The following is an 11,367-nucleotide window of genomic DNA, read 5'->3' as shown; positions in this document are numbered from 1 at the left end:
TGTGTTTAACTTTGTAACAGAAACAACTTTGTATGACTTTGCCTATGGCGACTTTGTTGTTCGATACTGCTATATATAGCACAGCCTAGCCAGTATGGTTTGCTGTCGAAGTACCACCTGTGAAAACTGTAGTATGGCTGAATATTGTTGTTGTATTGATCTGACCCTTGTGTAAAGTATATATAGAAGTATAAGAGAGGTAGAGAGTTGGAGTACAAGACAAGTTACACGTGGTCTAAACTAATTCTATCTCTATCTCCTTATCTCTAACTTAAACCCAATTATATTTCTAACACCACCTCTGTACCAAAATACTTGTCGTTTGAGAAAACCAGTACTAGTTCCCTAGCAACAAGTATTGTGGTACAGAGGGAGTAGCATGCATGCATGCTTTTGGTCTCACGTCATGCAGGATTCATGCTTGTGTGGACAGAACTCTCGAGTTTTTCCTAATGAATACATCTTTGTTTCAACGTTCGACGAGACTGGGTGAGGGCTGATTATCGTAAGTGTTCGTCACCTTTGACAACTGACCTGAAAATACACCACAAACAAATTTCATGGTCAGACCTGTAGACTCGAGTCAAGTCATCTTGGGTGGCCTGGCTTGAATAGATGCGTTCGTCCGTTTCTTTGTTTCTTCCACGATGAATACGTAAAGTGCGTGAAATTCCAAGTGAGTCGAAGAGTTCAACTGTACAACACACACACAACTAACGAATTAGATCGTGAGACCGTCTCGAGATTTCCAAGTGCTCTAGAACTGCCACAATAGTCACGTCATAGAAAAAATTGGTTCATGTGAAACGTGCCGTGCAGAATTCAGTTGGACCAGACATTCTTTGCATCATCGTATGCCCTGCATTCTATTCCTAGACTCGCTGTGGTATTTCTTGACAACACGGTTTAGGTGGCGCTTCTGTGTACCAAGTTTTCTTTTTCTTTCAAAAAAGGATAATATATTAATATCAAGCTGATATCAAGTGCTCCCTCCGTCTCATAATATAAGAACTTTTTTCAACCTATCTCATTCTTATATTATGGGATAGGTTGAAAAAAGTTCTTATATGGGATAGGTTGAAAAAAATTCTTATATTATGGGACGGAGGGAGTACATCTAGCCTTTGCAACAATACAATGTCAAAATTAATCAAGACATCAAGGATGCACATAAAAAGGAAAAGAAAAAAAGACACCAAATGTCATGGTGCAACAACCGACGACATGCAGTACCAAACATCAACATCAACTGCCATCTTTGACAACATATGGACTTCGATAGAGATTCTTTGGAAGCAACACATCTAGAAAGGTAATGACACACACGCACAAGCTCCGTTGTCGTCTGATCCAACCATCAATGGTTTTCATTCCGAAGAGTAGGTCTGAATAATATCCAAGCAATGCCTTTAATAAAGGCACAACCCTTAAGCATTTCCATTGTCAGGTAGAACCAAATAAGGACGGAGCATGCAATGGTGAGAAGGAAATTAGAGCACCATACTCAGCTTTATTAGCTGATTGTTTTCAAGTGGCTCATGAAATACCAACCGTGAAGTTCATGTACTGTCTTAGAGAAGCAAATACATTTAGGTAGACATGCGTATGATATGCAGTTAGAGTTCTCTTGGGAGGATGAGCCTCCAGGTTTTCTATTACCGCATGTAACGAAGTATGTAATTTTTCAGTTATGCAATAAAGTGCCAATAGATTTCAAAAAAAAGAAAGAAGGACGGAGCGGCTACTCAGGGCATCTACAACGGGGGACTCCTATACAAGCGCTTGAGTAAATTGCAAAAAACCGCCACAATTGAGGACCCTAATTCAGAAAACGACCACCATTCAGTTTTTTTTTCAAAAAACCGCCACTATTGTGCTGATAGTTTTCAGAAAACACTAATTACTCAGATAAACACTTGCTGACTGTAAAACTGACAGATAGGTCCCACCGTAAACGATGACTTGGCAACTGAAACTAACGGCGTTTGACTGAAGTTTAGTTGACCGTTAAAATAGACATGGGCCCGTCTTATCAGTGTGATCTTTCTCTATATCGATCTAATTAAAAAATACGTACAGCTCGGCCACAGCGTTCTCCTCCCGATCCCGATCCACACGACAGCCGCCACCGCCGCTCCGATCCGGAAGAATCCCGCGCCGGACCGCCGGTCGCCGCCGGCGAGTCAACCCGCCGCCGCCCCGCCGTTCTTGGGGACTCGAGCAGCAGCGGCGGCCACGCACGGGCGTGCGAGCAGCAGCACCGGCCGCGCACGGGCGCCAGCAGCGAGAGTAGCCATGGCCGCGCACGGGCGCATGAGCACCAGCACCGGCCGCGCACTGGCGCGCGAGCACCAGCCCCGACTGCCCACGGGCGCGCGAGCATCAGTACCGGCCGCGCACGCCGTCTCCTCCAGAGCATGGGCGCGAGCAGCGGCATCGTCCGCGCGCCATCCCAACAACGCCATCGGACAGCTCGCCGGCGCGGAGCTGGGAGGCTCGTTGGCCGGTAGTCGGGCTGGCCGGAGCCGGCAGGGCCGTACTTGTTCGGAGGCGCCTACCAAATCGAGGTCATGCTGGGATCGACAGCCGACGCGATGGCCATGGCCCTGCTCTGCCTCCGGTGCGTGCCGGGATTCCCGAGGGCGTCGAGAGCACGGCCGAGCTCTCCCCGAGGGAGCCGCCAAGGTTGCTCTCTCCATCGTCTACAGCGCGGGGGCGGTGAGCTGGACGTGTGGCGAGCACAAGCACCGGCGGCGAGCAGCAGCAGTACGCAACATTGGGGCAGCGGCCAGCGGTATGCACCGGCGGCGAGCAACAACAGTACGAAGCGTTGGGGCAGCGGCCGGCGGGATGCACCGGCTGCCAATCTGGTGCGGCTGCTATGTGGTTGCTGAAATGCCAAGGAGGCAGAGGAGAGGTTGACCACCACTTTTTTTTCTTCGAATTATGTCCACTAGCGACGTTAACTCGTTCCGGCCACATGGCACCTGACAATGGGACCCAATGGTCAGATTTTTTGTCAAACGTGTCTAATCCAGTGATCAGCGTTTTCTGAAAATTGTCAGCATAATGGTGGTGGTTTTTTGAAAAAAAACTGAATGGTGGTCGTTTTCTGAATTAGGGTCCTCAATTGTGGTGGTTTTTTGCAATTTACTCCAAGCGCTTAGAGAGATAAAATAATTTAAAGAATCACCTAAGAGTCCTTGGCTACAAGACTTGACGCAATAGTAGGCGCTAAAAACTCCACCAGTTACGCTAATCTAGGTGTCGGTGGACACACCTAGATTTAGCACCAACGTACACTTGTAACCAAGGCATCGAATCTCCGAGTGTCTGCAGTGTGAGGTTATGGCGGTACCGTTCTCTCTCGTCACTTGATGTGTGACCAGTATCATGTTGTTGAAACCGCAGCCATCTCTCATTCTCGGCTAGAGGTAAAAGAAGACACAAGACACAAGAAATTTCAGGCCGGCGCACGAACGCACCATGAGCGCACGCATGCCCTAATCGTCTTTATCTTTTCAATGGCTACATGGCTGACTTGAAGAGTTACAAAGGGTTATATGTGCACTCACACGATGCAGCCCACCTCCCCTAAACTGGCGTACGATCCGCTCGCCTGACCCACGCGCACGACGCGGCCAGCTTCCACGAGATTGCACCGGCCACTCCCGCTACTGCAGCTAACTACCTCCGACTCGACCCACGCTACTCGGACGCGACCACACACCGGCGTCCGATCAACAACTGAAACACACGCACACACTCGGGCAAACACTCGCCATGGACTCGACCGTTCACTGACACCGGTCGCCACCATCATGGGGCATGGCTTGCTGCTAACATTCATGCCCCAAGCCATGACCTTGCACATGTCAGGCTCGTCGTCGACGTCGCGCCATGGCCGCTCCTACGACCTTCTCGACGCTTGACGCTGCCTCCATGTTCTTTCTCGACGATCACATGCCGAGATTCTTCTCCACCGGCCACGTCGAGCTCCTCAGCGACGCACGCCGAGCTCCTCCACGACGCCACGCCCTGCACGCCCCGGCTTGCGCACACGATCACGCACTGACGTGATTGACGTGGCCGCCCTGCGCTCCGCTGAACGTGTTCTCCTCTGGTGATCCACACGCCCTCAGCTCATGCACATGTCGCGCCCTGACGCAAGCAACGTGGCCGCTCGAGCTGCCTCACCCGCCGCACGAACGACTTCTCCTCCACGCCGCCGAGCAACCTCCAGCGACAAACACCGGAAGGATGTAGCCGAACTCGAGCACAACGGCGACATACGCCTCCTCCCAACGTCAACCGCACCGTCGTACGCGCGCCCGCGGTCCCGACGCGTCCAGTGCGCACCCATAACACGCACCGGTCGCGCCCGGCTCACCGCCGCGGCTTATTGCCCTGCACCGCTGCGGCCTCAACCGCAGCGTAGCACCTCCATGCCGCCACGCCGCGCCACCGCCGCCTCTACGCCACCACACAGGTCCACCGCGGCTCCGTGCAACGCGCCTCCACGGTTGTCGCGCCGAGCCGCCGTGACTGCTGCGCCACCACGCAGGTCCTCCGCGACCACTGTGCTCTTCACGCGCATGACATCACACCGCATAGCCGCAGACTCGCCGCGCGTCGCCGTCGCCACGCGCTCTGCAGCCGATGCCTCCATGTCGGCCGCGCACGCGGCGGACGCCACGCGCGCCACGACCGTCCCTCGAACCTGGTCGCTCTGATGCCAATTGTTGGAACCGCAACCCTCCACTAGTGCAGAACCGGGCTATAGCACCGGTTCGTAATGCCCTTTAGTGCCGGTTCGGTAACCGGCACTAAAGTGTGGGGACTAAAGGTCCCCCCCTTTAGTACCGGTTCCGCACGAACCGGTGCTAAAGGGCAACCACATGGCACGAGCCAGCTCCGGGGGCAGGGAGCCCTTTAGTACCGGTTGGTGACACCAACCGGTATTAAAAGGTTGGGGGTTTTGGTTTTATGATTTATTTTTCATTTAATTTTGTGTTTTCCATTTAATTCTTTTTCTTTTGCTGGTATTTTACGATACGACATATTGTACACGTTATGCATATATATAAATAGAATTTCAAGTAGAACCGATCATATATATTCCTTCCCCCTAACTAAACTAGCAGCACAATTAGTGTGATGAGATGTCGCATTTTGTTCCTGCTCTGCTAGAAGAAAATATATACAAGCATATTGGTTTGATTCGATTCGCGTAGCTTTCGGACGTACTCTGTGTACCTACTGCCTGCTCACTAATGCTGCTATAATTGTGCTGATTCGATCCGATTAGCTTTGGGACGCACAGTATGTATCTTTTTTTTTCCGGGAGAAATAGCATTGCATTACTCAATCACAATGTCTTTACAATCATAAGATGCTATTTCCACTACTTCATCTCGACCAGCTCCTAACCAAGTCAAGGTCCTGCCTTGGGTTCTAGCAAACTTTGCTAAGCAATCACTAGCTTTATTTTGAGATCTAACTATATGAGAAATACAAGTCTTCCTTAAACCCATTAAGTGCTTAATCTCTCTAACAATAGAAGAGTAAGCTGAGCGATCCGCATCCAAGCTTGATATGAGAGAGATCACTTCGATAGAGTCCATCTCCACCACGATCGGCAACTCGCTTCACTGCAAGGCAAGGGACAAGCCTTCCATACACGCGCACAACTCCGCCTCAAGGGAGTCTCTGCACGAAAACAACACCCTGCATGACGAGAAGTTGATAGCCCCGCGATGATCACGTAAGATCATGCCCGCACCCGCTTGTTCTGACGCAACAAAAGATCCATCAGTATTCAATTTGCACCACCCCGGCTCGGGCGTAGTCCAACTCCGTTCGTCCTGATCACCAACGCTTTCCCCCCTTCTCACTGTATCTTTCCATTCGATATAAGTTTTGCCTTTGGCTGGGTCAGCCTGTGGATTCTGCTTGATACCAACCAAGGACACCAGATAGCTTTGCAGAAATCTTAGAGAGACTTCCATAGGTGGGGCAGGCTTAGCATGAACTAGCTCGTTCCGGACAAACCAACTCCTCCAGAAAATCATTAGTAACATTACGTATCTGCTGGTCACTAGTAGTACGAGTAATAATGCTGGTCACTAGTAGTACGAGTAATAATGCTGGATGCACAGTACGTATCTGTTGGTCACTAGTAGTACGAGTATTTGTATCAATTTTATACATGAAACTAGGCTATTTAACCCCCCCCCCCCCCCCCCCTCAAGTGTCAAAATTGTCTGAATTTAGTCCATTCCTGTGCCAGCATCTGTTTTTTTGTGACGATAAACAATAAAAATGGGGGATAGTTTTTTCATGTGTGAATGTTTTCTATTTGTCCAAAAAAGATAGTAGCACATTTTTTGTACGGCCCCTATTTTCTACAATAATAATGCTCGACTTACAGAATAAATATACAGATGTATATGTCTTTATCCCCAATAACACCCCTTGATTTCCAAACCACCCCACCCTCCCCATTTTGATGGTGGGCCTCCATGTCATCCCGTAAGTTCCTTCCTTAAAACAAACAGTAGGAGTACAATTACCCCTTTCTACAAATTAGTTGAGTTTCAAGAAATACATGAAACTTTGACATGTCAATCTTTTTCCTTCTTTTGCATTTTTGTTCCTAGCTATTTCCCCTTTTTCATGTTTCATGTTTTTGTTCCTATTTTTGCATGAAGCCGTCCCACATCGTTGTCAAAATACTTTTCAACGGGACAAATGACCATGTCCAGACCACTTTACTTTAGGGACCATATGGATTTTTGTGATGAAGGTGTTTCTTGAATTGGACCTAACAATACCAACCAAATCTTACCACTTTAGAGTTTAGAGACTTCTCGACATAAAAATAAGTTCACGGTTTGACTATTTCAAGTAGGGGTGGAGCTAGCAACGGGTTTACGCCCTCGGCTGAGCTAGCTTAAGCGATGAACTCACACATCATTGTCAAAATACTTTTCAACGGGACAAATAACGAGTCTAGACCACTTTAGGGACCATATGGATTTTTGTGCTGAAGAAGTTCCTTGTATTGGACCTAGCACTACCAAACCTAATCTTACTACTTTAGGGACTTCTGGACATAAAAAATAGTTCACGGTTTGACTATTAAGTAGGGGTGGAGCTAGAAAATAAATCTGATGGCGTCATCTACATTACACTAGGTTCAACTTTCACAAAGAAACAACACTTGGTGCTAATTTAGTACATCCTATGCTCCTAAATGTGAGACGTTGTGGCAGTTTAAATTAAACTGTCGAAACGTCTTACATCTATAAAAACAGAGGTAGTAGGATGTAGTGAAGGATCTGTAAAAGTCATTGGGGTCAGCTGACCCAGTCCAGGCAGCTCCGTCCCTTGCGGAGCTAACAATGGGTTACGTCTGGGCTAAGCTAGCTTAATTGTTTTCCTTTCTAAGGCCTTGTACAATGCAAGGTGCTTGAAAAAATAAACCAGGCTTTCTTTAAACACTGGTGCTTATTTGTACAGGACATGCGTTTAATTAAACGTCTCTCCTATAAAAATAGGCAGCGGTGCTACGAAAAAGCCAGTTTATTTCTCTAAGCACCTTCCTAAGCGTCTAGCATTGTACAAGGCCTAAGAGGCAATTGCAGGAACGTTGTTACTAGGCTTGGGGCTACTGATTTTAAGGATATAATATTTCTGGTACTCCCTCCGTATCAAAATATAAGACGTTTTTTATACTATCATAGAGCCAAAAATCATTTTATATTTTGATACAGAGGGAGTATCGAAGTAGAGAGGCGGAGCACAAACTTTGGAATACACTCCCTTTGTTCTAAAATAAGTGTCACAACTTATTTTTGGGTAGAGGGAGTATGTTTTTGCTTCTTCATGAAAAGGATATAAATTTGTGCATAGGTCACCTAAAGATTCTTGTGTAGCTAAGTCGATGTATTGAGTTGTCTAATGCCCTCATTTTAAGATACGCGCACAACATGGAATCAAAATTAGACCGGACGGTTAACATCATCAGCCAAGATGTAATATGCACGTGCAAATCAATTATATGAAGGAAGAGAAATGCAGTTTAAGACTTGATTCATTTGCATGGCACATATCAATTAATTTCACTTGATCAATAAAATGCTCAATGATCAGTGAAGCTGACAAATCACTGTGCCTTTTTTTTTTTGAGCAGACAACGGCAAGGTGGTGTGCATCGCGAGCCCCTACTCCTACACCTGCGACGTCTTCGGTGACGTCCGGACCAACGGCACGGCGCACACCGTCACCCTCGTGCCGGCGACGTCCCGACCAGAGCGCCGGGAGTGGAGCATCCAGGCCTACGCCCGCTTCAACATGACCGGCATCCCCAACGTCACGGTGACGCAGCTCGACTCGACGTCCGCGCTGTCCCCGGCGCCCGCGTGCACGGTCACGCACCGCGTCCCGGCCATCGTGCTCGCGCTCGGCGGCCACCTGGGCAACTACTTCCACGACTTCAGCGACGCGCTCGTGCCGCTCTTCGTGGCGTCGCGCCGGTACGGCGGCGAGGTCCAGCTCCTGGCCGGCAACATCCAGCCCTGGTGGCTCGGCAAGTACGAGGCCGTCGTGCGGCGGCTGACAAAGTACGACGTCCTGGACCTCGACCACGACGATCAGATCCGCTGCTTCCGGCACGTCACCGTCGGCCTCAACATGCACAAGGAGTTCAACATCGTGCCGGAGCTGGTCCCCGGCGGCGTCCCGCTCTCCATGCTCAACTTCACCGCCTTCCTCCGCGAGACCTACTCCCTGCCGCGCGCCGCTCCCATCCGCCTGACTAATAAGAAGAGCAGCCCGCCGGTGGACGGGAAGAAGATGAAGAAGCCGCGGCTGATGCTGCTCGACCGGGGCCACTACCGGAAGCTCGTCAACGTGCCGGAGATCGTCAAGGCGGCCGAGAAGGCCGGGTTCGAGGTGACCATCGCGGACCCGCGGTTTAACGTGCGCGTCAAAGAGCTGGCCCTCTCCGTGAACTCGTTCGACGTGCTGCTCGGCGTGCACGGCGCCGGGCTGACCAACTCGGCGTTCCTGCCGCCGGGGGCGGTGGTGATCCAGGTGGTGCCCTACGGCAAGCTGGAGCCGATGGCGCAGAGGGAATTCGGCGACCCCGCGGCCAACATGGGGCTCCGGTACCTCGAGTACAGCATCTCCGTGGAGGAGAGCACGCTGCTGGAGACGCTGGGGCCTGACCACCCCGCGATCAAGGATCCGGATTCCGTCCACCGGAGCGGGTGGGACAAGGTCGCCGAGTACTACCTTGGCAAGCAGAACGTGCGCGTCGACGTCCAAAGGTTCGCGCCGACGCTCGCGCTCGCGCTCGACCATCTCCGGCAACAGTAGCTAGGGTTACATGCCTGTGAGGGATGACGACAGAGACCGTTTGTACATCCGCTAGCTGCAAAGGAGTTCACATTTTCTTTCTTGGTGGAGATAATACATATAGGAAAAAGTTGGTACTATATTGGTCGATTTATATTTTACCGAAGTGAATAGAAACTTACCGACATGTCTGGTTGGTAAAAACAACGAGCCTCGTCGTTGATTTTCATTAATTAGAGAAACCGCGACATGTTCTAGAAAGCATCAATGTATCATCATAAAACAAAGCAAAGGAAAGGCGCACATGCCAAACAGCTATACCTGCTAGCCAAGTAGAAAAAGCAGACACTCTATAGCACTACTGGATGCAAGCAGAGTCAGTCAGCAAACACATCAGAAAGTTGTTATTTAAACTAACACAGATCTTTCGGGAGCTTAAGGAATGATGCCGCAAAGACCATGAACAAGAAGGCTTCGGGCAACACCTTCTTGATCCTCAGCACCCCAGCTTTAGTTACGCTTCTGTCTTTGCTTTTTCTGCAATATGCTCCAAGATTTAAAAATCAAACACAGAAAACCACAAAAGATGGATCATTAGGAAATATTCGATCAAAACAAGCGTTATTTCTTGTTTTTCGGATTGTCCAGCATATATTGGCCCCCCTTCTAAGCACTAGGCGGCTTTGGTTCCTAAGAAAGGAGTGCAACTAGCACTCTATCATACGTGAAACCCCATTAGGTGGTCTAGTCAATCAAAAGCACAACAACCACTTGCACAAATGTTGGTACTAAGAGTCACTCGACGGGGATTTCAAACTTAATAGACACACCAAAAACTTCAGTAGACAGTATAACACTATGTTATGAGTTCTGAGAACATGGCCATCTTAACACCGACGCTAGCTACCATGTCACATCCTACGGTCTTCACACGTCGCCCAATTTCGTTTATAGAAAACAGAGTGTATGTTTTTTGTTTTGCATTGTTGGTCAACCGATGGTTTTTTTTTGCTTTGATATTATTCCCATGTGTGCGCTGTTGTGTATTATTTTTAGGAACAGATGTAGTATTAACGATGATAAGTGCAAAATTCTTTTTGGCGCCATGCGTGTATAAGTAGCAACCATGTCTAATGATTAGCACTATGCGTTTGCAATCTGTCGTAATGTCGTCAGTTTTCTAATGCTGCTGATGCTAACTGCCTGTTACTGCCCGGCTCCTGCGGTTCTTTTGGCAGAAAAACTGTCAATTTGTAATTCGATTAGATAGGACCAATCCACCTTTTTTTAAGCGAGAAGGGAAGGGAATCCAGCAAAAGTAGCAAGGCATAATCGCCAGCTCTCGCATCAGACAAAACCCTGTCGGCCATGGATTAACTAGCTTAATCACATTTGATTAGAAGCTGCTGCCTGGGGTCTACATACCTGGGAATGGCCCATCCTTATAACTAATCAGAGGCGTAAACTAGTACTGTAGTACGGTACTGATTAAGCTAGCTTAACTAATCTGACAGCTACAGTTGCTTCTTCTTAATACCGTTTGTATGGAATCCTGGCACGTGCTATACATTATGGTCAGCCAGTACATGGCCAGCACCATCAAGCATACCCAGCGAAGGTGTGGCGGTCTTGCGCCTGCATAGTTCTCCGTTTTGTCGGTGCAACAAGCGGGAGAAGAATCTGCCGACAGTTCATCGTCCATGTTTGTTATTTCAACGAGAAGCTGAGCCCTTGACCTTCCTTTTGCGTAGAAAATCATGACCATCTATGCCCCCCCCCCCCCCTCCCCGGGTCCGTTGGAGATGCCAAAATAGTCCGGACCACCCCGCGATGAAGGACCCCGATTCCGTCCACCGGAGCGGCTGGGACAAGGTCGCCGAGTACTACCTTGGCAAGCAGAACGTGCGCGTCAACGTCCAAAGGTTCGCGCCGACGCTCGCGCTCGCGCTCGACCATCTCCGGCAACAGTAGCTAGGGTTACATGCCTGTGAGCAGTGGTGAATCTAG

At 49.2% G+C, this 11,367-nt stretch overlaps 1 pseudogene; it reads left to right on the top strand.

The window, feature by feature from the left end:
- Nucleotides 1-4,667: 4,667 nt before the first annotated feature.
- Nucleotides 4,668-9,545, top strand: LOC147977757 (beta-1,2-xylosyltransferase XYXT1 pseudogene; annotated as a pseudogene).
- The last annotated feature ends 1,822 nt before the right edge of the window (nt 9,546-11,367 follow it).

The sequence above is a fragment of the Triticum urartu genome, chromosome 3A (genome assembly GCF_056163025.1).
Source record: "Triticum urartu cultivar PI428250 chromosome 3A, HENAU_Tu73, whole genome shotgun sequence".
Lineage (NCBI taxonomy): Eukaryota > Viridiplantae > Streptophyta > Magnoliopsida > Poales > Poaceae > Triticum > Triticum urartu.
This window is presented reverse-complemented; position numbering and strand designations above follow the sequence as displayed.